Here is a 27,574-nt window from a genome sequence, read left to right as displayed (position 1 = left end):
TTGACAAGCTGGCCCAGGTCTCACATCTGCCAAAGGCAGGCTGAGGTGACAAGTGCGAGTCACCCTATCCGGCTTTAGAATATTGTTTTGGTTGGGGATCTTGCTCAAATGAGTAGCTATCAGGGGCAGGCCTTTCTAAGGAAGGGAAAGGGCATCCTTGGAATGAAGATGGCCCCTAGACTTCGCCAAGTAAAGGTTTGTAGAGTTCCTGACAGCATCGACTTTTGAGTGTCTAGCGCCAGGCTTGGGAGTCAAGATAAGAAAGACAGATTTTGTGCTGTCCCTTGAAAGAGCTTCAGGAGTTTCTTGCTCTGTGGGGGCTGTTTACCACCCGATCCTTCTCCAGCTTCCCTCTTCAGTCTCTCCTCCCTGCCTCTTTTCACAGGGTAACAGGAGCACTTTCCCACTTGGCCTCTTCTACGATTTTCATTCCCATCCCATCCCCCCAAAAAAGGGGAAATTTGGGGGTTAGGATTAGGGCCTGGGGTTGGGGGGTGACGGTACTGTGTCAGGCTACGAGAAGCTGCTGAAGCAGCAGGTTAGCAGGCTAAGGAGCCAGAGGAGGAAGAGAAGGCTTTTAAGCAGAAACAGAGGATCTCTAGGCTTTTGTCTTTAAGTCTGGCACCTGGAGGCAGAAGCAGTCAGATTTCAGAGTTCAAGGCCAGCCTGGTTTACACAGTGAGTTCCAGGACAGCCAGAATTGCATAGTTAGATACTGTCTTAAAAAAATAGGGCAGAAAAAAAAAATAGGGCAGAGTTGGGGTTTTTAGCTCAGGTGTGGGTCCCGGGTTCAGTCTTCAGCTGAGGATGGGGAGGAAGCAGAAGAAATTCAAGAAACTAAAAGCAAAGGCTGCAGAGAAGAGACCCTGGGCACAGGTGGAATTAAGAAATCTGGCCGGGGCTGGGGATTTAGCTCAGTGGTAGAGTGCTTACCTAGGAAGCGCAAGGCCCTGGGTTCGGTCCCCAGCTCCGGAAAAAAAAAAAGAACCAAAAAAAAAAAAAAAAAAAAAAAAGAAATCTGGCCAACTGGAGAGATGGCTCAGTCGTTAAGAGCACTGACTGCTCTTCCAGAGGTCATGAGCTCAAATCCCAGCATCCACATGGTGGCTCCCAACCATCTGTAATGGGATCTGATGCCCTCTTCTGGTGTGTCTGAAGACAGTGACAGTGCACTCACAGACATAAAATAAGTAAATAAATCCTTAAAAAAAAATCTGGTCAAAGAAACACAAATCACACACACACACACACACACACACACACACACACACACACGCACAAAAGCAACTCCCCTCCCAAACCCCCAAACTTCTTATTCTGGTTACTTATTGAGATTATAATTACAGCATTTCCCCCTTTTTTTTTTCCTTCCTCCCAAACCTTTCATATTCCCATCCTTGCTCTTTTGAAATTCATAGCCTTTTTCGTTGACTGCTGTTACATACATGATGTATATATGTGCACATACGTGTATATGTATGCATAGTCCTAATTATTTAAGTTCATCTTGCTCAGTCTACATAACATTACTTGTACGACTAATGATTTTAACCAAACCCACCTTCTCCTCTGTGCCTTTCCAGGCAGCAGCAAGTTTATCCAAGACCCCTTTCTCCCCCAGCAAATAAGGTCTGGTCAGCCCGTCTGCAAACCTGCCATCTCATTTGACCTCTGACGCCTGAGGTAGGCTGTCATCTGCCCCGGGCCCTCCGATGGTTCACCTCCTTACTCAGTATCAAAGTCCTGTTCTTTTTGCTGGGTATTAGAAATGTTCCACGGTCCCCCACTCACATGCTCCCTCATTTCAGTGACTCCCTGTGGCCAGTTCAGGGCCTCATCCTTGCTGTGTGCCTCCTGTGCAGAGTTCTCCCAACCGCCCACCCACATGACTTCTCTCCTCACTCCACTCCTGCGTTTGCTCAGAGATCATCATCTCAGAGTCCTCCTTTGAGGGACATGTAAACAGTTTTCCGTGTATTTACTAGAGGCAGTAGGAATGGCCATACAGTACGGACTTCATTTTCTGAATGAGAGGTTGCTGCCTATTGATGTGCAGTGGAATCATACGCCTTTAAGCACAGAGGTGGGATCTCTGTGAGTGAGGCCAGCCTGGTCTGCAGAATGACTTCCAGGACAGCCAGGGCTGCACAGAGGAAGAGGAAGGGCTGCCCACCGAGCTACTGTGCTCGCCTCTCCCTACTTCAGGACAGGGACGAGGGTGCCTCTCCGTGCACGACAGCCTGGTAGGAGCCATGGGTGCCTGAGATTTCTCCCAAACTAGTTAAACAGGAAAAAGAAGTATGTAAAATTAATTACACTAGTACGCTTTACTCAAAGTAACGTATCTAAAGAACTATTTGGACACCTTATACATTTTTTTCCCCTGTGAGATATATCAGTCTCTCCTCGGTTCTAAGACTTTGAAATCCCAGGCCTGTTTTGACCATCATGGCAGATGTCAATCTGGACTTTGTTCTGTGTAAAGATGTGACTGTGATCTGTCTCGGTGGCAGCAGACAGCCCAACCTTTGCTCAACTCCAACCAACTGTACCTTGCGGTCAGAAGCACCGATAACAAATTAGTCCTTTAGAAAAAACTTTATAAAAGCAGGCAACTAGATTAGATGGGTGTTTCCTTCTGGGTCGTTTTCTTCACTTCCAGCACTTTTGGTTTCTTATTTATTTATTTATTTTAAGACAGGGGCTCACGGGGTAACCCAGTTGTTATGCAAATTCTTATATAGACCAGGCTGGCCTCACCTAGGTCCACGTGCCTGTTTCTTGAGTAATGGGATTAAAGATGTACACCATCATGCTTGGCTCCTTTGGTTTCTGGAATAATTTTTAATTTATCCATAGTACATACGCATGAGTGCCATGGCATGCGTGTGGTTAGAGGACGACTTGTGTGAGTTGATTTTTCTCTCACCATGTGACCGGGGATTAATATCAGGTTGTCAGACCTGATCAGGGGAAAGCACCTTCACCTGCTGAGCCATCACGCGGATGACACTCTCCTGCTCTTGAGCCAGTGTGATGGCAGATTGCCAGTTCCCATGTGGCAGGATTGCTGTGTGGCTTTTTAAATAGGTTTTTTTCTTTCTTTTTTTTTTTAAAGATTTATTCATTTATTATATATAAGTACACTGTAGCTGTCTTCAGAAACACCAGAAGAGGGCATTGGATCTCTTTACAGATGGTTGTGAGCCACCATGTGGTTGCTGGGAATTGAACTCGGGACCTCTGGAAGAGTAGTCGGGTGCTCTTAACTGCTGAGCCATCTCTCCAGCCCTAAATAGGTTTTTTTCTTAGGGTGTCAGAGTTATAGGCCCCTGTGAGCCACTTGATGTGGGCTCTGGGATCCCAATTTCTGTCCTGTTCAAGAGCAGTAAGTGGTCTTAACCACTGAGCCATCTCTCTAGCTCCTCGGGCTTCTTCTTTTTTTTTTTTTGGTTCTTTTTTTTGGAGCTGGGGACCGAACCCAGGGCCTTGCGCTTCCTAGGCAAGCGCTCTACCACTGAGCTAAATCCCCAACCCCGTCGGGCTTCTTCTTTAAGGGCACCAATTCCATTTAAGAGCTATTTGACCTCAGTTGGCTACAGTAGTATAGTCCTATAATCATAGGCTACTCATGTGTTTGGACTATCCAGAGCATTGGTCAGCCTGAGGGTCGGTGGAAACCCTTTTGGTGTGTGTGTGTCAAATGATCCTTTCACAGGGGTTGCCTGAAACCATCAGAAAACTACGATTCGTAACAGAGGCAAAATTAGTTATGAAGTAGCAATGATTTAATGTGGTTGAGAGCAAGCATAACACGGGGAACTGTTAAAGGGCCACGGCACTAATGCTTCCTAAGAGGGTTGAGAACCACTGCTCTAGAGTCTGAGTCCAGCCTTAATTATGGAGGGAGATCCTATTTATTTGCCTTTAAGTGCTGCCAGAGAAGTAAACTTTAACACATAGGCTTTTTGCATCTTAGGCAAGCACATTATCGGTTGAGCTCTATTTCTGCCCCCCCCCTTTGTTTTCTTCTCAGACAGTATCTCAGGTAGCTGGTCTTGAGTTCCCCATCCTTTTGCTTCCAAGTGCTAGGACAACAGGTGTGTGCCACAGTGCCTTACGAAAGATCCACTTTCTGGGGCTGGAGAGATGGCTTAGTGGTTAGGAGCACTCACTGCTCTTCCAGAGGTCCTGAGTTCAAATCCCAGCAACCACATGGTGGCTCACAACCATCTGTAATGAGATCTGATGCCCTCTTCTGGTGTGTCTGAAGATAGCAACAGTGTACTTACACATAATAATAAAAAAAAATTCACTTAAAAAAAGTTTTGTGTGTAAGGTGTTCTGTCTATATGTACGTCTGTGAACCATATTACATACCTGGAGCCTAAGGAGGCTGAAGTAGGTGCTGGGACTGGAGTTACAGACAGTTGTGAGCCACCATGGTGCTGGGAACTGAACTTGGGTTTCCTAGGAGAGCAGAAAGTGCTCCTAACCTCTGAGTCATCTCTCTAGCCCACTGTCTTTCCAAAAAGCACACATCTATGATCCTTGAAACTTAACACTAAATGAGAGAGAGAACTAACTCCACACAGTGGTCCTCTGACTTCCCACAGAACACACACAGTACACTCCAGTAGACATCTTTATTTTATGTAGGCGTTCATGGGCTTTACAGGTTTCACATCCTTTTTGCCCCATGTTTATGAAATTGGCACCATTTGCTGTTCCTGTTTACCAGGGAAAATAATAGAAGTGTCCACGGTTATAACCCCAACCACTGGTCACAGCCAAGTGTCCACAGTTACAATCACAAAGCTGGAATCTTGAACAGGGGCGGTTTTATCATAGCATGTCCTCTAAACTCTGTATTTGTTTCAAAAAGGGGAAGGTCACCTCTAAGGTCCCATCCACTTCGGGATTTGCAAACCCATGGTTTCATAATCTGTGTTCTGTAAAGACTTTGTTTACATATTAAGAGTTCAGTAAAAGACAGGACCAAAACAAAAAATCCAAACCAGCTATAGAACTATTTCCAGTGCAGCCAGGGCTACACAGAGAAAACTTCTCAAAAAAAGTCAAAAGTATAAATATATAAATATTGATTTTAGTCATTTAGCTTTTCTGGTTTACAAATACACAGATGCACTTAAGTAAGGCAAGACTGGAGGCTTGATTACTTAAAAACATTTTTTTTTTTTTTAGTGGATTTTATGTGTATCAGTGCATGCTGGGGAGACACTAGGTGTTGGATCTTCTAGAACCAGGAGTTATGGATGCTAGGAACAGAATCCAGATCCTCTGGGAAGAGTAGCCAGTGAGTGCTCTTTACTGACAAGTAATCTCCCTAGCTCTCAATTACTTTAAAAAAAAAAAAAAGGATTTATGTGTTCCACTAGTGTGTGAATTCCTAAAAGTCAGAAGAGAATGCCAGATCCTCGGGAGGTGGAGTTACAGGTGGTTGTGAAGCTGCCAAAGGTGAGAGCTGAGAAACAAACTCTGGTCCTCGGTAAGGGCAGCACGTGTTCTTAACCTCTGAGCTATCTCTCCAGCCCTGGTTACTTGTATTTTATTCTATTATGAAATTGGCTCTCACTGGGTGGCCTGGAACTCAGATTCAGCCTGCCTCTGCCCGAGTATTGGGATTAGAAGCCTGTATTAACACACCAGACTCGTCACGACTACTTTATGCATTTTCCGAGACAAGGTTTCATGGGACTCAGACCGATCTTGAGCTCGAAATGTGCACAACAATGTGCCTTGGGCTCCGGATATTCCTGCCTCAGTCATTGCAGTGCCGGAATTATTGTTCCGTGCTTTGTATTTTTAGCTAGTTTGCAAACCAGATCAACACTACGCGAACCATCATTAAACTTTTCCGCGTTCTGAAAATTCAAACAGTAAGGCACATGACTGTGCGACTTTGCTGCCTAACTCCGAGGCTCGTCATCTCTTTTTGGGTCTCATGAACCATCGCGGTGAAATTTCTTGAGCTGGGGAAGGAACGCGGCTGAAGCGCGGGGTCCACCGAAACCTCCGGGCAGTCTGGAGCTCACCACATCCCGGTTGCTAACGTGGCTCTCGGGAATCAGAGCGAAGCGCTGTCCTAGAACACCTCCAGGAAAGAGCCGAAACGCGGGCGGGGTCTTGAGCGCGATTTTCCTTCGCCGCAACCCAGCTCTCTTTGCTACTTCAAGGGCCTCCTGTCGGCTACAGCCATGTTTTCTCAAAGCTCACACGCGCTCACAGGCGACCATCGACCCCTCGACCGCAGCACAAGGCCAGCCAATACAGCACATCTCTAACCTTCTGGCTCCTTCGACAACAACCTTGCTTCCACTTCCGGGACTGAGTATGGCCAATCGTCGTACCCCGTAGCGCAAGACCCACCCTCTTAGCAGGGAGGGCAGCCAATCTAGCTGCTTTTCCGCTTGTGTCGCTTATGCACCGATGCCAATCTTCCCGGGACGTCTTCCTAGTCCCGCCTCTTACCTGTTACGGAAGCCGTCAGGCCGTCTGAGCCCTTTCACCCTAGCATCGCATTTCCTCTCCGACGTGACGTAAGCGATCCCTGCCGCTCTGTGGGGCGGGCCAATGGCGGTGGCGGATACGGCGAGCCAATGGGCGGGAGGCTCTCATGCGGCCGGCGCCCGCCGCAGCCACCGCTGGGTCCTGGAGCCAGAGGCCGCCCGCGACAGAGCGCGATGGACCGAGGGCCCCAGCCGGGGAGGCGCCGCGGCGAAGTCCGCGGCCAGACGCCCCCGCAGTAGCGTCCGCGAGAGAGCCGCGGCCCCGCGTGAGCTTCTGCACGGCGAGGGCGGGCTTGCATCCCGCCGGCCCCGCGCTCGCCGCAGCCTACAGCCCGCGCGCCGACGCCGCCTTCCCGCCCGGGCCGCGCGGCCCGGGAAACGCGGCCGCGGGCTGCATGGGCAGCGCCCGCGCCCCGCCGCCGTTCCGCCGCGGAGCCGCGTCGCCCTCGGAGCCGGGTGAGAGGCGCCGAGGACCTGGGGGTGGTGGTCGGTGCGGGCGTCGGGCGCTCCTGCGGCCTTGCGGCCTGCAGGCCTCCTCTGCTGCCCGACGCCGCGGGTGCCCCGGGGCGGGCCGTGCGCCGCGAGAGGCTGGTCGGTGGGCCGCGGGGGTCCTGCAGGCGGCCATGAGGGGCCGAGGGCGGGCTCCGAGGCGAGCCTCGGGGCGTCCCGGGGACCGGGTGGCCGTGAGAGGCTGAGGAAGGGCTCCGGGGCGGGCCGGGGCCGCCGTGAGGATCGAGGGCGGGCCTTGATCAAGGGGCGATGGTGCGTTGTGGGTCCCGGGACCCTGTGAGGACGACGGCGGGCTCCTTGGGGTCCCTGGGGTCCTCAGTGGCGCGGGGCGCCGACCTCTGACCCTCGGGAGGGGCGCCGTCGCTGGGCTGGTGGTAGTTGTTATTCCCAGCGTCCCTATTATTATCGTGTTTTGAAATGGGAGCAGGCGGCCCTCGGGCTGCGAGCCGAGCCGGAGGGGGCGGGCGAGCCGGGGACCTGGAGCTGCGGGGTGCGGAGGCGCGCAGGCCGGAGTGGGGGCAGGAATGCGGGGCGGCGGGGGGCGTCTGGGGGAGGGGAAGGCGGGACTGGGGGTAGAGTGGGAGGAAAGCGGTGTAGGCGACGGCTGCAGGAGCAGCCTTTGGCCTCAAGGAACAATGTGAGACGTTGCCTGAAATGTTAATTTCCGTTCCTCATTTCATCATCCCCTGGCAAGGCGGTAGCTGCGAGTGTGTGTGTGTGTGTGTATGTATGTGTGTGTGTGCGCGCGCCCGCCCGCTGTGTGTGTGTGTGTGTGTGTGTGTGTGTGTGTGTGTACGTGTGTGCAGGGTTGGCCCTGCCACATGGATCCAGCCCCCTCACGGACGGATATGCGGTTCAGTTCCTATGTACGTGGTTTGGTGTGGAGTCTAATTTTTTTTCTGTCGAGGCCTTGTCTTAATCTGGTGTGCTCCAGTAGGGTTTTCTGTTTTTGTTATGTTTCTGGAAAGCCAGTCTAGCATAACCGCTTACAGGGCTTTGGAAGACTGGTGAAGGTTAAGCTGGTTCGCAAGTAAGGCTGTATGCTCAGAAATCTGGTTACATGTGTACGGTGCATGAGTTTCATGGTAGTTTCTGTAGTCATGAGAAGTTTTACACCCACTTGGGAAAACTGGTTAGTTTTACAAATTTTCCGATAGGAAAATCAGGTTTTGTACCTATTTGGTGAGTTTTCCATGGTCCTGTAAACACTATCCTCAGCGTTCCATTCCACTGAATAAAAGTGCACAGTTGTAGGTAAAATCTTGTTTAGGCTATTGGGTCGTTTATGGGGAATGAGGAGACAACTCAGCAAAGACTGTAGATGAGAATGGGTTGTGGGAAAAGCTCTGGAAACAGTGTTCGGTGTGTGCGATCCTAGTCGGTGGTGTACTTCGTTCGGATCGTTCCATGGTAGTCTGAGAATGGTACTTGTTGCCCCGAGATCTGTATTTTATTTATTTATTTTCTTTCTTTCTTTCTTTCTTTCTTTCTTTCTTTCTTTCTTTCTTTCTTTCTTTCTTTCAACACTGGCTGCTTTGAAGACCTAGAGTTGTGTTTGTGTCTTTTGAAATGATTGTACAAACACTTCGATGTCACTTTGCAGCTTTACTTAAAACGGAAAAATGCCTTGCTTAACTTTGATTGTGACCCTTGAATTGGATCTCCATATAGCTGGTGTTTCCTCCCCCACAGTCCATTCAGCTGTTCCCCTTTCTGTAGTTTCACGCTTAAGAGCAGGATCTCATGTGATAGGCTGGCCATCCTGAATGGAATGGGATGGGAGGGAACAAAGGCCAAGTTGCTATGACATTTTTCTCTTCTTTGTGCTTGCCTGGTGCATTCCTTGAAAAGCAACCCAAAAGATACTGCTAAATTTGACCTTAGCTTGATTCTTTCAGGAGTGTTCTTTTTCTTGTCTTCTCTTTGTCTTGCTGTGGTAAACAATATGCAACAAAATTTATCAGAAGTTCCCTGAAAGTGTCACCTAGTTTAGATTTCCTCACTTACTGGTCAAACTTTGTACCAGCCTTTGAACTTGCATTTTTCTGTTAGATGCTTTTCTCTAGATTAACCATGTTAATCATGCACCTTCAGAACCTTTCATCTCACTCAAACAGATGGGCTACGATGACTAGTGGCTGTCATGTTAGCTATAATTACAGTGTTGTTCAGTGACAAGAACAACTTTCTACAAATAGAGTTAAAGAAACTATGCTGTATGTATTTAAGAATATTTTTTTCTAGAAGCTTTGTGTGTGTGCCTTGGATATCTAAGTTCCTCAAATATAAGAGGAGTGTTGTTTTGCATATTGGCAGTGAGCCCATCATCAATTAAATAACATAATTAGAAAGCATCAGTAAATGCTGGTTCACAGAATAATCTGCATTTGTTGCCACAATAAGTGTTTTGATCTGTCTATTACTCTATGTGTGTCCCTTCATCCATCAAATGGCAAGTGTAATGGGCGAGCTTCTCGTCATAGGGAGGAGACTTGCTAGCTAATCGGTGAAAATGGTGCTGCTTGCATGCTGGGGCGGTTTATCCCTGCTGGCTAGGCAGTGCTCTGAGACTGAGCATGGCCCTTATGATAACTTTAAACAAAAGTCGAATGAACTCACATCACTAGGAGTTATTGTCTTGAAATGTTTTCAGTATGTGTTCTCATTTGAATTTCAAATGGAATTTCTGTCCAATTCAGCTTTCTCAGTCTTGTCTTAGAGCTATATGAAAGAGGATGTCGGTCCTCAGCTCCGGGACTCAGGCAGTTGGATAATTGGCATGGGATACCTTGTAGACTTAGAAAATGATTGCTTTAATGACTACTTCATTAATTCCTGTAGATAGTTTTATTCTTAAGTGGCTTGTTTGTTTGGTGGATATTTGTGGTACCTTTTAAGCTAGACTACAATTAAGCTTTGTATTTAAATGTCTCGTTTTGCTATTGTGTATTTTTTAAATTATCATTTAATTATCCTTTTCAGTTTTTCTTGTAGTTAATTTTTAAACCCACCAAAGCCATCTCTCTGACAGTCTCAAGTAGCCCACACTAGCCTTGAACTTGGATGCAGCAGAAGATAGCCTGGAATTCTGGTTCTCCCATCACTACCAATGCTAGTATGTTAGGCATGTGCTAACACTTGGCTTCCTGAACACCCAGCCCCCTCAGACAGTATTAAAAAAGTATGATAGCGATACAAACACCGATTTTTATGATAAACATCAAAATGACTCTTGTCAGCTGGTGCATTCTTACAAAACCAGGGCTTGGGGGGGGGGGGGATGTCAGGAGAATCAGGAGTTCCAGGTCGTGGTTGTCTACATAGCAAGTTACAGGCTATGTGAACTCAAGAGTTTGTCTTAGAAAAGGAAAACTAGGTCTGGTGAGATGGCTCATCCTGTAAAGTGCTTGCTGCCAACCTTGATGACCTGACTTTGATCCCCAACCCTGCCCAGTGACTGACCTGATCCCTCAAGTTGTCCTTGGACTTTGCCTGCTTTCTGTGGCCACAAGAGAGATAGGACGTGTTAAAAAAAAAACAAACCCAAAAACAAACCCCAAAACTCACCCCCCCCCCCAAACAAACAAACCCACCAGCAGCAAAATAGATCCAGCCAACTTTGACTCTGTGACTGCAAGCTCGAGTTGAGAGTCTGTTAAGGATAGGGACAGTGACTCTGTGACTCAAGCTAGCGTTGAGAGTCTGGTAAGAATAGGGACCGTGCCTTTTGACTTCTAGATTGGATACCAGGCTTGGACTGCCATTCCCTGTGCTGCCATTCCCTGTGCTGCCTGCCATTCCCTGTGCTTGTCTGCTGATAAGGAAGCGCTACTGCAGTCTCAGACTGTACAGCCCCAGACTGCCCTCTCCTTTGTGTCCGTCCAGTTCCTCATAATGAGATTTCTTTCTTCCTTTTTTCTTTTCTTTTTCTTAATAAAAATGATTCATTTATTATTTTATGTGCATTGGTGTTTTGCCTGCATGCATGAGACAGTTGTGAGCTGTCTCTGGGTTTGAGAATTGAACCCTGATCGTCTAGAAGAGCAGCCTGTGTACTTTACTGCTCAGCTCTCTTTCCAGTCCTCTTTTCTTTTCTCTTTCTCCTTCCCCTCCCTCCCCACCCCCTCTCTTTTTTTATTCTCTAGTCTTCTCTTGTTTTGTCTTCTCTTCCCTGACAAGGACTTGAATATATCCATACTGTGTAGTCTGTGTAGCAGAGAATAACCTTGAATTTCTGATCTTCCTACTTGCAGGGTAACTAGGGTGACTGTTATACGCTGCCACACCCTGTTTATTCCCGGGCTGTTTGCAAGCTATGGATGCAGCTTCTTCCTGATTGAGATCCCTAGCCCCTCCCACTCTAGCACTCCCTTTAAAAAAGAAAAACAAAACAAAACAAAACAAACAAAAAACCCAAAAAACCAGAGTTCCCCTCTTCCCCTACTGCATTTCTCTGTGTAGCCTTGGCTGTCCTGGAACTTGTCCAGGCTGGACTCAAACCGGGATTAAAGGCATGTGCTGCCACCGCTCAGCTAGACACTCTTACCTTGATAGCCCAAGCTGGGCTTGAACTGACTGTATAACCAAGGACTACCTTTTTTTTTTTTTTTTTGGAGCTGGGGACCGAACCCAGGGCTTTGCGGTTGCTAGGCAAGCGCTCTACCACTGAGCTAAATCCCCAACCCCGAGGACTACCTTTTTATTTTGTAAATTAAATTTATTTATTTGTGTAGTAGCCAAGGATCCTTGAATCCCCTGGATCCTTCTGTCTCATCTACTCAAGTGGGGAGATGCTAGTTCTGGTCCTTACTGAAACTTCTTAATCAGTCCTCCTGAGGAAAGTATCCCCCTCCCACTTTGTTGTAGCCCCATAGAATGTAACACGATAAACTTGATCAGTTATGTAGTACTTAGATTGATGTGTTGCCCCTGTTTTTTCCCCAACTCCAGAGATAAGGTTGTATGCTTTAATGAAGCGAGGGACTGCATGACCTTACTGGTAACATTGGCCTAGCCCTGAGTGTTAGAGACAGTAACAGAATTGGTTCAAGAAGTTGTGGAATTGTTTAAAGCAATAGTTTTCAACCCATAACCCCTTTGGAGGTTGATTTCATAGGAGTGGCCTAAGACCATCAGAAATCAGGTTTTTACATTGTATTAATAACAGCAGAGTTACAGTTAGGAAGTATGAACAAAAATAATTTTATGGTTGGGGTTCAGCACAACATGAGGACTGTATTACAGGTCAGGATTAAGAAGGTTGAGAACGACCGCTCTAGATTGTACGTGTGGGAGTGTATGAGTAACTCTGATCTGGAGATTGACTGACCAGACAGTCTGCCATGTGCTCTTCCCCATTTGTCTCCATACAGATTTGACTTTGTAGCGTGTTTAGCTGAGGATCAGGGCCTGGCTTGCACGGTCGGTGTGGAATGAGAGAGATACTCAGGGGGAAGACGAGTTAGTTGTTTTGGAGGGAAATATACCAAAGCAGTATTCTTCTGTCTCCCCTTGTAGCCTTAGGTTTTCTTTCTTTCTGAAACGTGGTCTCATCTAGCTCAGGGTAGCCCCTGTTCCTGATCCTCGAGTTATGGAATGTTGGGGTTACAGGAGTACTCTGCCTTCAGTCAGTCTCTGTGTGTATATGTTGTTATCTGTTTGTCTCACTCTCTCTATATAAAATTAACAACCCACTTTTATTATCTGCATGTGCTTGTTTGCCTGCATGTATGTAAGCGTACTTCCTGACATTGCTGAGGCCCGTGGAGGTCAGAAGGAGGTGTCATGGCCTATTTTTGGGAACTAAAGTTATGGACAGTTACAAGCCACCACATGGATACTGGGAACTGAACTTGGGTCAGTAAGAGCCACCATTCCAGCTCCCGGCACATAGTCTTGTTTCCTAAGTTTTAGTTTTAATTTTTGGCCGTGATGTGGCTCTGAGGTCTGTCACCTGTCTACCATGCTTGAGGCATTGATTCCGACTGCTCCATATATTATGGTGGGAGAATGTTTAATGTTTTAATGTTTTACGTCTGTTCTACCCACCCATCCATCTGTCCATCTATCCGAGACGGTTTTCTTTATGCAGCTCTCCCTGGCTGACCCGGAACTCAGACTCACCTACCTCTGCCTCCCTCCCCAGCACAGGGATTAAGAGGTGTGTGCCACCACCACCCAGTGGCAAGGTTTTTATTTTTTATTTATTTATTTATTTTTTTTGGTTCTTCTTTTCGGAGCTGGGGACCGAACCCAGGGCCTTGCGCTTCCTAGGTAAGCGCTCTACCACTGAGGTAAATCCCCAGCCCCAAGGTTTTTATTTTTATTTTTAAAATTTTTACTATTTAAGATCTTGTTTCTGTATAATTAGGCTGATCTCAAACTTGTGATTGTCTTGCCACAGCTTTCTGAATGCTTGCGTTACAGATGTGTACTAAGACAGGGTAGAAGTTTGTTTTTTTTTTTTTTTTTTTTTTTTTTTTTTGGTTCTTTTTTTCAGAGCTGGGGACCGAACCCAGGGCCTTGCGCTTCCTAGGTAAGCGCTGAAGTTTGTTTTTGAGAAGAAAATTATGTTTGGGAGTTCTTGGTTTTGGTAAATGGGCTGGGTTTGTTTAGTTTAATCATTTGGGTGATGGAGAAAGGATCAGTTGGCTGTGGTTTGAACTATTTAGACAAAATTCTAGATTTGAGAAACCTACAGTTCTATATAGCTGGTTCTGTGAGTAAAGAATTAAGTGAATTTTTTAGTATAAACATCTATCTGTGAGATTGCTTAGGAGCTGAAAATCTTGTGGACAATCAAGGCCACTCTATTCTTCCAAGCTCCAGGCAGTGGTGCTCCAAAATAGGGATCTTTTTGGGAACAGGTGATGTTTCAAAGACATTGCCTTCATTGGCTGCCTAAGGCCAAACCTTAAAGCTTCTAGTCTTGTCCTGGCATGATGGTGGTAAATTATTATCTTGAAAATCTGTAGGCACTCCTTTTCCATTTGTAAAGTAATCACACACATCTGTTTATGGTAGAAAAAGTTTTTATTTAAGAAAACAAAACCATTAACATTTTGACCATTTAGATAATGTTTTTAAACCTCAAGGTTAAGTAAGTGCAAAAAATAGTTTCCCTCACTGCTAGCTTAAATTTGGAACATGCTCTTGGCTTGAGTATAGCTTAGAGGTGGCTACCTGGTCTCCTCGTGGCTATGGGTTCCGTCCTCTGTACTCCACAGTTCCTCCCATCAAGGTAATGCTAGGAAAGGGTGAAATCGAAATTTAATTTGTAAATGTTTAAGAGCTGTGATAGCAGATTGTCATCTAAAATACACCAACCATCTGGGTTTTTTCCCTCTCCTAAAACAAGAGAAATACTGGGAAAGTTTGTCGTTTATTCTTAGCAAGTTGTTAATATTGGAGTTTGGAGTGGTGGCCCAATAGTTAAGGAAGGGCCTTGACTGTTCTCACAGAGGACTCACTTTCCTTTCTCAACACCCACCTGGTGGTTCACAAGCATCCTTAACTCCAGTGTCAGGAGATTGCCTCACAGGGCACCAGACACATACACAAAAATTAAAAATAAATTGACTTAAAAAGAGTTAGGCTGGATGCACACCTTTAATTACAGGGCTTGGGAACCAGAGCTAGGTGGATCTCTGAGTTAGAAGCCAGCCTTACAGAGTGAGATCCAGGACAGCCACAGTTACCTGCAGAGAAACACTGTCTCAACCCCCCCCCCCCCCAAAAAAAAAAAAAGAAAAGAAAAGAAAGAAAAAAATAAGTTGTAGTTTTCCACTGCCTTTCTGAGTAGCCTAGGTCCTTGTACATGCCACACAAGGGCTCTACCACTTAGTTGCACCCCCAGCCCTCTTCACCATGTTTCTGAGTGTGGTTTGTACATCCTGTAGAACAGGAAATAAGACCTACAAAAACGAACGCCAAAGCAACATTTTTGAAAGAATTAACTTAAGAAACTTATCACTGGCAGTGAAAACACTAGCTGCTCTTGCAGAGGACCATGTTTGATTCCAGCACTCACACAGTGGCTCACAGCTGTCATCCAGTTCAAGAGGACCTGATGCCTTCTCTAGTCTCTCCACAGATGTGTGTCAGGGTATCAGGCACCCACTTGGTACACAGAGGCTCATGCAGAAAACATTCTGCCATATATATGCGCCATGTATGTGTGTGTGTGTGTGTGTGTGTGTGTGTGTGTGTGTGTATGATTTATATTCTGTGTGTCCATTTGCACACCGGAAGAGGGTTTCAGATCCGTAGCACTACAGTTATGACAGTTGGGAGTAGCCACCATGGGGTACTGGTAGTTTAACTCAGGACCTCTGGAAGAATAGCTACTACTATTAATGCATGAGGAGTCACTCGGATGGCTGGCTCCTTGCTCTGCACATCTTAGCCAGCCATCCTAGTGACTTCTTAGACAACCTTTCTGTTGGTTACATAGAAGAAACTTGAACTTGTAGGAGGCCGACAAATTAGTGATAACTTGCATTGTTACACCATAAGCTCAAGATTGACTCAGATTGTACATTTTTAGATTTTGGGGGATCATGTTTTCTTCCCCTACCCCCTGTTTTTGGTGTGTAGTGTGGGAAGTGGTTTAAGACAGGGTCTGACTGGCTTGGAACTTGTTTTGTAGATTAGGCTGGCCTTGAACTCACGGATCTGCTTGCCTCTGTCTCCTGCCCTTCAGAGCTCAGTGACTGTGCCAGTGCTGTGCTTTTTGTTGCTGTGGTTCTGGGCCAGCGGTCTGAAGTGTGTGTGTGTGTGTGTGTGTGCACGCGCGCGCGCGTGTGTGCAGATGATAGAGTCATCTTCCATGTGTGCTGGGGTTGGAGTCAGGTCCTCTGGAAGAAAATTCGTGTGTGTTCCTAAACGTGCTCAGTCATCTCTCTAGCACCCTTTCCAAAAATTTTGGGACATTAAAAAAATTTGGGGGGGGGGGCAGAAAATTTTTTTTTTTTTCCGGAGCTGGGGACCGAACCCAGGGCCTTGCGCTTCCTAGGTAAGCGCTCTACCACTGAGCTAAATCCCCAACCCCGTAAATGTTTTTTTAAAAGATAAAGATTGGGTAATTTTGGGGCCAGAGCTTGGCTTTTGCAGTTCTGTCTCCTGTCTTGTGTCCTGACAGTGGGGTTACAAGACCTCACTCAGCATGGCCTGCACTTCTAGACCTCACTCAGCGTTTTCCTTCCTTTCCTTCTTTCCTTCTTTCCTTCTTTCCTTCTTTCTTTCTTTCTTTCTTTCTTTCTTTCTTTCTTTCTTTCTTTCTTTCTTTCATGTATGTGTTATGTGTGGTGTATATGTATCACAGCACGTGTGTGAACTTCAGAGGAACTTGTGGGTCCTGGGGATTGATACTTAGGGCTTGATGGCAAGCACCTCTGTCCATTTGAGTCATCTCATTAGCCCTTGGTGTGAAATGTCCCTTACAGTTTAATTAGTTTAGACAGAAGTAACATTAATGAGATTACTTGTAGAGAGCAGTTATCCTGCTTCTAGTAAACATGCACACTCCTTCCCCTTCTCAGGGGTGGGAGTGGACACTAGGCAAGGGCTCTACTGCACTTCTTAGCGACTCACGTCTTCAGCTGTGCTGCCTACCTCCTCCTTTGGCTTGTTTTTGGGCCCTGACTGTTCTGAAACTGTAGACCAGGTTGGCCTCAAACTCACTGCCTGTCTCACTTTCCAGACTGCTGTGACTAAAGGCATGTGCCATCACTTAGCTGTAAAAAGATTTTTTGGGGGGATGGTGCTAATGTTGTGTTGAACTTTGCATTCTGGGTAAGCATTTTACTCCTGATCTGCACTGCCCCAGTCCTGTTTTTCCCCGTCCCCATTTATTTGTGTGTTGAAGCGTTGTCTCTGCCAGACTGGCCTCTGTGCAATTGTTGATGACTCTGAACTCTTTGCTCCTCCTGCCTATCCCCACCTCTCTCCTGCTGGTTTTATAGGTGCTCACCACTGTGCCTAGTTTATGCACACTGGAAATATGACCTAGGGCCTCATGCACGCTAGGAAAGCACTTGTCTAGCTGGTGAATTAAGAATTAAGCTACATTCCAGCCCCACTTACACTTTGTTTTTTTGGAGACAGTCGTCTTCTACATATTCCTGGCTGCCCTGGAACTCACTGTGTAGACCAGGCTACCCTCAAACTCGCAGAGATTTGTCCTCCTTAAGGAAGAAAAGGTTTACTTTATCCTATGGAGGCTGCTAAAGAATGGCATAGCGGCAGGAGATTATGTCCACACACAGTGAGCAGAAAGGAAACAGTAGGAAGTGGGGGAATGAGATTATAGATTCTGAAAGTCAGTCCTTAGTGACACACTTGCTTCCTCCAGCAAGGTTAGACCTAAAGGTTCCATAACCTCCCCAAACACCGTGACCAACTGAGAACGAGTGTTCCAATTCATGCGCCTGTGAAAGACACTTAAATCACCACAAGGCCCATTGCTTCACTAGTCTGATAGTGAAAATGTCTCTAGGATACATTCATTTCTGTCTGATGGTTTACAGTCCTCCATCCTATAAGCCGGCTGTAGCATGTCTGCAGCCCTGATCTCTGTCCTGGTCACTTCATTACTATGTGTATATGCACTTGTGTGAGTGCATGGATGGTGAGGTCAGAGTTGAGAGTCAGTTCTCTCCTCCTGCAGTAGGTTCTGGGGTCAACTAAGGTAAAGGTCATCAGGTTTAGCAAACACTTTTTTTTTTTTTTTTCGGAGCTGGGGGACCGAACCCAGGGCCTTGCGCTTGCTAGGCAAGCGCTCTACCACTGAGCTAAATCCCCAACCCCTAGCAAACACTTTTTGCGTGAGCTACTCTTCGACACTTGATTTTGGACCCAGCTGGATACTTTCCCACGTTGTCCTCTACAACTGATGAGCAACCTCGATTTCGTATTCAACTTAAGGTGAAGGATCGAGGTGCTCTCCGCTCCTGCCTGCTGAATGCCACATTGACTCTGCTTCCAGTAAGGGCTGGGGTAGCTCTGGTTTCCTGTGGTTTACGTTCTGGAGGGAGAAGTGGGCAGCTACTCCAGAAGAGGAAACAATGCTGGGGAGAGGGACAGGTGGAGGTCAGACAGGGCCTCACACATATTTGAGGAGAGCTGTTCTATGCAGCCAAGACGGTGGGTAGACTTGTGTTTGCTCTGAAGGTTCTACTATGTCAGTACAAAATGTAAGCCAAGACAGTAGAGAGGGCGCTAGAGACTGAGGCCCTAGAAAGGAGAGTATAGGTAGAGGCCCTGTGTGTTCAGACATGGGTGAAGTCGCCTAGGGTTTAATTTTATTTTCTGCTTCCTGTATTATCTATTTGCGTCAGTACATAGGTAATTTTTAATTCATATTTACTTGAAAGAGATTGGTCTTTGAAAGTCTGCCTTTACAAAAGCTTCTATAAGTCTGAGAAAATGGTAATACATGGCAGAACATAATAGTTTATGTAAGAAACATTTAATACATTTAACCTAGACCGGATTTAATAGTGAGCCAACGGCATGTGCTGCTGCCACGTGCAACTAAGTAAGGGCTTTGAAACAAGCTGTGGCTCACTGGGACTGTTGACTCCTCAGTGACTGCTGGGCCCAGGATGACTCAGCCCCGAAGGCGGGGAGGCCGGAGAAACAGCAGCATACATTGTATGTTACTTTTTAATCTTGTTTGTTTGTTTATTTATATACATACATACATACATATATATATTTATAATTATATATATTTGAGACAGTCCCTACCTTGTAGCCCTGTCTGTCCTGGGCCACTTTGTAGACCAGACTTGCCTAGAACTCACAGAGATCTGCCTGCTTCTTTCTCTGGAGTGCTGGGGTTTAAGGTATGAGCCATTATGCCAGGTCAGCAGTATATATTTTATTTTAAAAAGATAACATTTATTTATTTATTTATTTATTTATTTATTTTTCTATTCTTTTTTTCGGAGCTGGGGACCGAACCCAGGGCCTTGCGCTTGCTAGGCAAGCGCTCTACCACTGAGCCAAATCCCCAGCCCCAACATTTATTTTACCTTATGAGTTTGAAGGTTTTTCCTGCATGTATGACTGTGTGTACCTGGTGTCCAAGGAGGTCCGAAAAGGATATTGGATTCCATGATACTGGACTTAGCGGTGGCAGCCAGCCTCTTGTGGGTGCTGAAAACCGAACTCGGGGTCCTCTGCAAGAGTAGCAAATGTTAACTGCTGAGCCAGTTTAAACATCTTAAAATGTAACGGTTTTTTTTGGAGTAGTCCGAGGAATACTTTGAGACTTTAAGAGGGCACTCCTCTAAATATGGCAGCTGGACAGTGCTGTGGGTGCCAGCTGCTCTTGGAGGGGCTGGGGGATGCACTCAGTTCTTTCTTTATTTTTATGTAAAGCCTTTTCAGAACTGTTTGCCTTTTTCAACAATGCCACATCTTACTTTTTCCCCCAGAGAGTTTGCTTTCTGCTGTGTATTTCTCTGTCACAGTTGCTAGCTAGCACTGCTGTCTGACTAGACTGGATTGGATTTAGAAACTCCTGAGTCCTCTTGGGGACCAGGGGAGCTGCCCTTGATTCACAGAGCTGTGACACAGTGGGAAGAGAGAGAGAGAGGAAGGCCCTGGAGGCAGGCTGTCCTGCTTGGCTTTTTTTTTTTTTTCCTGACTCAAGCAAGGCTGGCTCATTTTCTTGTTCAAGAATGCCTTTGAAGAGATATGTTTTCAGTGAGTGAAATTAAAACAAAACAAAACAAAACAAAACCAAAAATCTTAAAAACAGGGCTGGAGAGATGACTTAGTGGTTAAGAGCACTGACTGTTCCTCTAGAGGTCCTGAGTTCAGTTCCCAGCAACCCCTTGGTGGCTCACAACCATCTGTAATGGAATCTGATGTCGTTTGGGTGTGTCTGAAGACATCGACAGTGTGCTCATATAAAATAAATCTTTAAAAAAAAAACTTAAAAAGGAGTGGCCTGTCAAAGCTGTTTACTTTTGAAGTGTTTGCAGCTGGGACTGCAGTCCTTTCTCCTTGGGCTGTTAGGATAAAAGACAACCTGCCTTCATCCTCAGACTCTGAGGCCAGTGTTGTCAAAGACCTCAAAAATTATGGGACATTAAGTAGTACATTCAGGGAATCATATATTTAATATTGTACTGGGCTTTATTTTTGAAAATGACACCTCTTATTGAGGGAAACTGGAAGGTAGGTTGTGGGTGTGAAGTGGGAGTGGAGAGATTTTAGCACATGTAGTAATTTATTGGTGGTATTTTTCCTTTACGTGTAGCCTGGTGTGTGGCTGTTACTTCCAGCTCACATTTATGCTAAAAGTGACTTATCCAAACTGGGTATAGTGGTTTATGCTGGCAATCCCAGGGATGCTGGGAGTTTGGGGCCATCCTTATTGTAAGACAACTACTCCCTAAATGCACTACCTCCCCGAAATCCCAATAATAAAACACAAGTGCAGAGACGTCTGTGAGCAGTTGGAGAGCTGGGACTGGAACTCCTGTCCTTTATCAGCAGGACGTCCTTTAGACTTCCTGTGTAGATGTTGTCATTGGTGGCTAAGTTCCATGACCTGTGGCCACCCGTTACATGTGCTTCTGTGAATGTAGCTGTCATTTACTAGGATGGAGGTGATAGAAAAATCACACAGAACATGGACGAGATGGCTCAGTGGGTAGGGGCTTTGATGACCTGAGTTCAGTCCTTGACCCCACAGGGTGGAAGGAGAGAACTGGCTGCCTCAGACTTGTCCTCTGACGGCAAGATGTGCACCTTGTCACTGGTCTCCCCACCCGCCCCCCACCCATTGATTAACAAAAAAGAAGTACAGAAATCATTGGTGAGAAACAGATTACACATTTACAATTTGACTCAAGCTCAGCATGTGACTCAGAGCAGTAGCCTCTCACTATGAATGGTTGATACTGGTGTTAATTCCTTTTTGCTTTTCCTTTCTACTACTTCTGGGGGTTTATGCTTTAGTACTTAGCTATATATCCCCAATCTTTTATTTTGAATTAGGGTCTTAACCTACTAAAATGCCCAGAGAGACCTTGAGCTTGTGAAGCCACAGGCATGCACTGATGTGACCATCCTGATAGCAGGATGTATCTGCGTAGATTTTATTCTTGTTTGTTTATTGGGTTTCCAGTCAGGGTTTCTCTGTGTAGCCCTGGCTGTCCTGGAACTTGCTCTGTAGACCAGGCTGGCCTGGAACTCAGAGCTCGGCCTGCCTCTGCCTCCCCAGTGCTGGATTAATATAATCAATAAAATTAGTACAAAAAGCATCCAGGGCCAGTTAATCTAAGGAAATAACTTTTTATTTTTAGGCCTTGAAAAATAACCTTCAGTTTTAATACAAGTTGTTCTGGATCTCTGAGATGCTTTTCTCTCTGACCTCATTGATTGTGTGCAGTGGTAAGTCTCCCTTTAGTTAATGTTCTAATGGTGTTACCCTTTTCTGAGCCAATTGCCTGCTGCTACATCAGGACTGGTTTTCAGGGGACTTGCCAGTGATGAGACTGTTGCGCTGGGAAAAAGGGGGGACCCACAGGAACCCACTGTACATACAGTTACCAAAGGTTGCATAGCCATTTAGTGTTCAAACAGCTGATAGACCCAGAGAGGTTTTGTATGGCTTCCTTCTTGACAATCTTTGGAAAATTGTAGATCTCATTGTGTTGAATGCCAGACTTGGTGGTGCCCACCTGTAATTCTATTATTCGGGAGATTCAAGGCCACCTTGAGCTACAGAGTGAGGCTTCTTTACATTTATTTATTTTATTTTATGGGAGTAAGTGTTTTACCTGTGTTTAGTATGTGTACCACATGTGTAACCTGGTGCCTAAAGAAGTCAGAAGAGGCTGTCAGATCCCCTGACACCCAGCTGTGAAACATCAGTGTGTACAGACATCTGAACCCAGGTCCTCTGCAAAAGCAACAAATACTCTTAATCTCTGAGCCTCTTCTAGCTCCTTTAACTTATTCTTAGTTTGTTTTCTTTTGTGAGAGAGGGTTTCTCTGTAGCTTTGGCAGACCTGGAACTGGATCTATGGACTAGGCTGTCTTCAGCCTCCCTAGTGCTGGGATTCAAGGTGTGTGCCACACCACCGAGCCTGACAAGTAGTTACGTTTTTAAGACAAGGTCTTAACTGTATTTTAGACTGCCCTCAGTCTTCATGTGTAGCCAGTCTGTGGCAGCCTTAAATTTCTGATTTTCCCAAGTGCTTGAATTGCACGAGTATGTCAGCATGCCTGCTTTTATACCATGCTGGAGATAGAATCTAGGGCTCCATGCTAGCTAGGTAAGAACTGTCACCCCAGTCCTTGTTTTGTTTTGTTTTTCCAGAGCTGGGGACCGAACCCAGGGCCTTGCGAACCCAGGGCCTTGCGAACCCAGGGCCTTGCGCTTGGTAGGCAACCGCTCTACCACTGAGCTAAGACCCCAACCCCCTTTGGTTTTGTTTTTCCCAACAGTTTCACAGTGAAGCTTGGGCTGGTCTTGAACTCAGCACACACCCCAGGCTGTCTTTCGACTGCCCCAGTTCTCCTTACAGCTTCCCCACATGCTGCATTGCAGCCGTCAGTCACTACACTTGCTAAGACCCAACAAAAACCAACCAGTGCCTTCTCTTGTTGAGTTATTTGCTTCCTTGATGTTAGAGTATGGTAATAAGCACAAAAAATTGTTTATGAGAGGGTCTAGTGTGGGTGCCACAGGGAGGACCTGCAGTTGTAAGTGATGTCTCTGGGGTAGGGAAGTCAGAAGGAGAATGTAGAAAGAAGAGCAGTTTTGTATCGGTTGTGCCCTCAGCAGAAACCTTTGTACCCTATTTTTTTGAGTAAGACACTGAAGTTGTTTTTTGGGCACATTCATTTGGTGTGATCTTCCTTTTGGGATTTTGGGGGTAACCCAAGTATGGTACAGAAATGTCAGGTCATTGGGAAAGTAGGATTTCCTTTCTTTAGAGTAGGATGTCTGTCTGTCTGTCTGTCTCTCTCACTCTTCCTTTCTTTTCTTTCTTTCTTTCTTTCTTTCTTTCTTTCTTTCTTTCTTTCTTTCTTTCTTTCTTTTTCTTTCTCTTTCTTTCTTTCATTTGAGGGGTTGTGAAAGAAAAGTCCTCTCCTACACCGGTTTAGTTACCTTCTGGATTCCATCTGCCATATCTCCTCAGTGTTGCCTTTAGGTGTGTGTTAGAGTTACAGCTTTTATGTGCATTCCCATTCCTCAGACCTGCCTTGAATCGAGGTCTCAAAGACCACAGGGTGGTGATGGCCTTATAGTCCCAAATTTTAGGGAGACAGGCAGGAAGGTTGAGAGTTGGAGACCATCCCAGTATGCATAGCACATTCCAGGCCATTCTCTGTACAAGTCTCAAACAGACCGGAAGCCCAGACCACGATGTTCCTCTGGTCCGCTCTCCCTGCTGTTGAAGGACTTGGCTGTGCTGCTGCTGCTGCTGCTGCTCACGTTCTGTAGCTGCTGTGTCTTGGCCTTTGTGACCCCTCCTTCCTGTGAGACAGGTTGTCATGTACCTTAGTCTAGTTTGGAATTTGATAACTCCAGAGTGCTAGGATTTCAGGGAGGCGCTTCTATGCCCGCCTGTTCTGCCTCCCTCCTTCTCCTGATTCCTTTCACTCTCATGCTTCTCCAGGGGGACTGAGCTTGATGGTGGGGTTCCTCTGCCTCCCCAGTGCTGGGTTTATAGGTTGGGCCACTGTACCTGCTTTGGCCCTGGGGCTTATTGCTACTGTTTGTTTGTTTTTTAAATTTTTTTTTTTAAGCAACCTTAGCTAAAAAGGGGGAGATTGTTTAGGAACTCACCTTGTAAATAGGAAGTGCAAAGTAAGTTTATTAATAATTTTTAATAATAATAAGACTTTTTGTTGATTTTTAAAACTTTAATTTCAAAGCCTTAATAAACAGAAGTTGTCAAGCAGTAAGTAGTATTAGGCTTAATTTTAATGTTTGAGTACTATTTAATGTTCCAAGGATTCTTATTGTAACCTCCTTTCTGTCATATCCAGGCAGGTCCATCATTAGCATTCTGAGAAACTGAAGAAAAAGAGTGCTTTGAGGTCAGAGATTGATGACTTGGTTTTATTGCTACATAATTTCTTCATCACTCTGACATTTCAGCAAGGTCACATTTTAAGTGTAAAATGCATGATGGTGGCCCTTGGTGAAGCATACCAGTTCCTCTTTCCCAAAGTACAGACCTGCCTTTCAGTGCACATGTATCTTTAGATACAGTAGGAATAGCAGGGCTGTTTCTCAGACAACCTAGAAGGTCCCCTCCAGCTACTCTTTGTACCCTTTTTTTTTTTTTTCCTTTTTTTCGGAGCTGGGGACTGAACCCAGGGCCTTGGGCTTGCTAGGCAAGCGCTCTGCCACTGAGCTAAATCCCCAACCCCCTTTGTACCCTTTTTAAAAATGTGTTCATTTGGGCTGGAGAGATGGCTCAGCAATTAAGAGCATGAGGTCCTGAGTTCAACTCCCAGCACCCACGTGGTGACTCTCAGCCATCTGTAATGGGATCTGACGCCCTCTTCCTGTGTGTGTGAAGACAGATACAGTACAGTCACACATATAAAGTAAGTAAGTCTTTTAGAAAAAGTGTTCAGTTTATTGGCATTAATGCTCACGTGTACATCTGTAAGTGTATAAATATACGTGAGCTAGTTATTAGTAGACTTGTTAATTTGCTGGTACATGCTGATTTATTGTTTTTATTATGTAAAATAAAGTTACCTGTAGTGTTGCACACCTGTTGTGTAGAGTTCAGAGGGCAGGGTTAGTCTTCATCTTGTATAGAGTTGTATAGAGTTGTATAGAGTTGTTGTATGGAGTTCAGAGGGCAGGGTTAGTCTTCATCTTGTATAGAGTTGTATAGAGTTGTATAGAGTTGTTGTATGGAGTTCAGAGGGCAGGGTTAGTCTTCATCCCGTTGGGCAGAGCTGTAGTTGCTGAGCGCCTCTCTGGCTCTGAGAAGTGAGGCTTTGATGGCAGCCGCATACTTTTAATTGCTATAGCAAGATCTACAAGAGCACAGTGCAAATACGAGTCAATTTGCAGCTCTGATATGTTTACCAAACATACTTTTTTTTTTTAGCATTTTTGTAATAAAAATATTGGAGAAATGGTTTGTGGTGCTTTTCTACTTCATCTTGGTTTCTTAGTCAAAAGTTCGTAAGACCATGGTGAGGACAAAGAAGATCCTGTTGCTGCTCTCCGCCCCTCCCCTTTGCAGCACTGGGATTTAACCAGGGGCCTTGCATGTAGTAGCAGGTGAGTGCTCAGCCACGGAATTCTGACCCGGCCAGTGTCACGTGTTTCTTTTTCCTCCTTGCGTCTCCCCTTTCCTTTTCTCTGTCTTCTGTCTTTTACATTTTTTTTTTTTTTTTTTTGAGACAGGTCTCACTTGTAGCCCTAGCTGGCCTGGAATTCTGATCTGTAGACCAGGCTGGTCGTGAACTCACAGTGATCTACCTGTCTTCCCTCCCATGTTCTGGGCAGTGGGTTGGTAGATGGATGTTCATGAGCTGGGCGTCTGCCTGCTGCCCCACTCTTCAAGCCTGTGTTCCAGCGAGTTACTACATCTTGTCTTCCAGTCTGTACATGACTATAAATGTTTGTCACATGCTTTGTAATACTGTAAGGTGAGTGCCAGAAGAATGTGAAGCCAAGAGGACGGCTTCTACTCCTCACTCAACTCCTGTGGTGACTCAGACAGATCAGAGGAGCAAGGAGAGGCCTGGGACACTGCAGGGGATTCCAGACTGAGGTAGAGGCTGGCTAAGGCTGGGGCTGTGCTAGAGTACTTGTGTAGCAGCATATGTAAGATTCTAGATTCAGGTCCTAGTGCCACCAAAAATAACTGAAGCAAAATTCCATTTGCTCTAAATCCTAGAGAATTTACTTCTGGTTTTCATAGTCAGTGCTTTTATTAGCCTTACTGTAATTATGAGTATGCAGAAGGAAATTTTTGTGAGATGTGTGTGTGTGGACATATATTTATATTAAAGTTGTTGACACAAGTCGTAGATGGCCAGTAATTGCTTTTTTTTTAATATTTATTTATTTTATGTATAAGTACACTATAACTGTCTTCAGACACACCAGAAGAGGGTATCAGATCTCATTACAGATGGTTGTGAGCCACCATGTGGTTGCTGGGATTTGAACTCAGGGCCTCGGGAAGAGCGGTCAGTGCTCTTAACCGCTGAGCCATCTCTCCAGCCCCAGTAATTGCTTTTTAAAAACCTGTCTTGGAGCCTGGTGGTGGTGGGACACTCCTTTAATTTCAGCAAAGGGGAGGCAGAGGCAGGCAGATCTTGTGAGTTTGAGGCCAGCCTGGTCTACAGGACAGCCAGGGCTACACAGAGAAACCCTGTCTCAAAAAACCAAAATCAACCAAACAACCAACCTTCTCCCCCTCACCCCCACCCTGAACCAAACCAAACCAAACTGAACCAAACCTGGCGTTGGGCTTTACTCTGTGCAGCTCTGGAGCCGCTTCACTGTCACGTGAGTGTCACTGGGTCAGCGTGTCTGCTGCCGCTGACGGTTGTCTTCTGTCTGTCTTTATGTTTTTTAAGTGTTATTGCTACTAGTTATATTTCTAGAATTGCTGGGTCAAGGATTATAAATTTTTAAAGTTGTGATTTTTATCAAATTAAAGTTTGGGTTAAGAATGTACTGGCTCATGCTCAGTGGCCAACAGTGTATGAAGGCTTCATTGCGTTGTTTTTTTTTTTTTTTTGTTTTTTTTGTTTTTTTTTTTTATTTAACCTACCTTTCGGATCAACCTACATGCTTCCTTGCTTCCTGAGTGTATGTACACTCCTCTGTGTGTGTGTGTGTGTGTGTGTGTGTGTGTGTGTGTGTGTGTGTGTGTGTATAGGCCAGAGGGTGTGATACACCCTTTGCAGCTTGAATTATCAGCGCTGGCGGGAGTTTGGCTTGTTGCTGGGTTTTGGACACTGATGTAGTAGTGGGTTGAGTGTTGTATTTTAAATTTTTTTACAGTATATTTTTATGAGTATTTGACACATGTGCACAGATACCCTCAGAAGCCAGAGGATGTCAGAGCTCCTGGAACTAGAGTTATACGTGTTTTTGAGTTTCCTGAGGGGATGCTGTGAAGCAAACTTGGGATCTCCGCTAAGACATCTCACCAGCCCCAGGATTTATTATTTTTTTTGAAGTGTTAGGTTGGGTGGAGTGGTGCATCCCAGCACTTTGGAGGGAGAGGCCAGCAGATCTCTAAGTTTGAGGCCAAAGTGGTCTACATAGAGAGTTTCAGGACAGCCAAGGCTACATAGAGAGAGAGAGACCTTATCTTAAAAAAAAAAAAAAGAATAGAATATTTATTCTTTGACAATTTTATGCATTTATATGATGCGCCCTGATCACATCCAATTTTAAAGACTATGTATCTCCTCTGTGTCCCTCCTGCTGTTCTTGAAGTCATTGTGGGTCTGATGCTTGAAGTGTGTGATTAGCTGGCAACCTGAAAGTGAAAGGTTTTGCAAAGTTGGGT

At 45.6% G+C, this 27,574-nt stretch overlaps 1 protein-coding gene across 2 annotated transcripts in view; it reads left to right on the top strand.

The window, feature by feature from the left end:
* Window positions 1-6,650: 6,650 nt before the first annotated feature.
* Ankrd11 (ankyrin repeat domain containing 11) overlaps window positions 6,651-27,574 on the top strand; it is a 158,656-nt gene continuing 137,732 nt past the window's right edge. The window contains exon 1 of one of the 2 annotated variants that reach the window (NM_001374009.1): window positions 6,651-6,986. The gene's annotated coding sequence lies outside the window, so the exon portion shown is untranslated. The remainder of the gene's footprint in view (window positions 6,987-27,574) is intronic. The other variant, XM_008772667.4, reaches the window with a different exon arrangement.

Source organism: Rattus norvegicus, chromosome 19 (assembly GCF_036323735.1).
Source record: "Rattus norvegicus strain BN/NHsdMcwi chromosome 19, GRCr8, whole genome shotgun sequence".
Classification (NCBI taxonomy): domain Eukaryota; kingdom Metazoa; phylum Chordata; class Mammalia; order Rodentia; family Muridae; genus Rattus; species Rattus norvegicus.
Note: the sequence above shows the minus strand (reverse complement) of the source record. Positions and strands in the feature narration are given on the sequence as shown.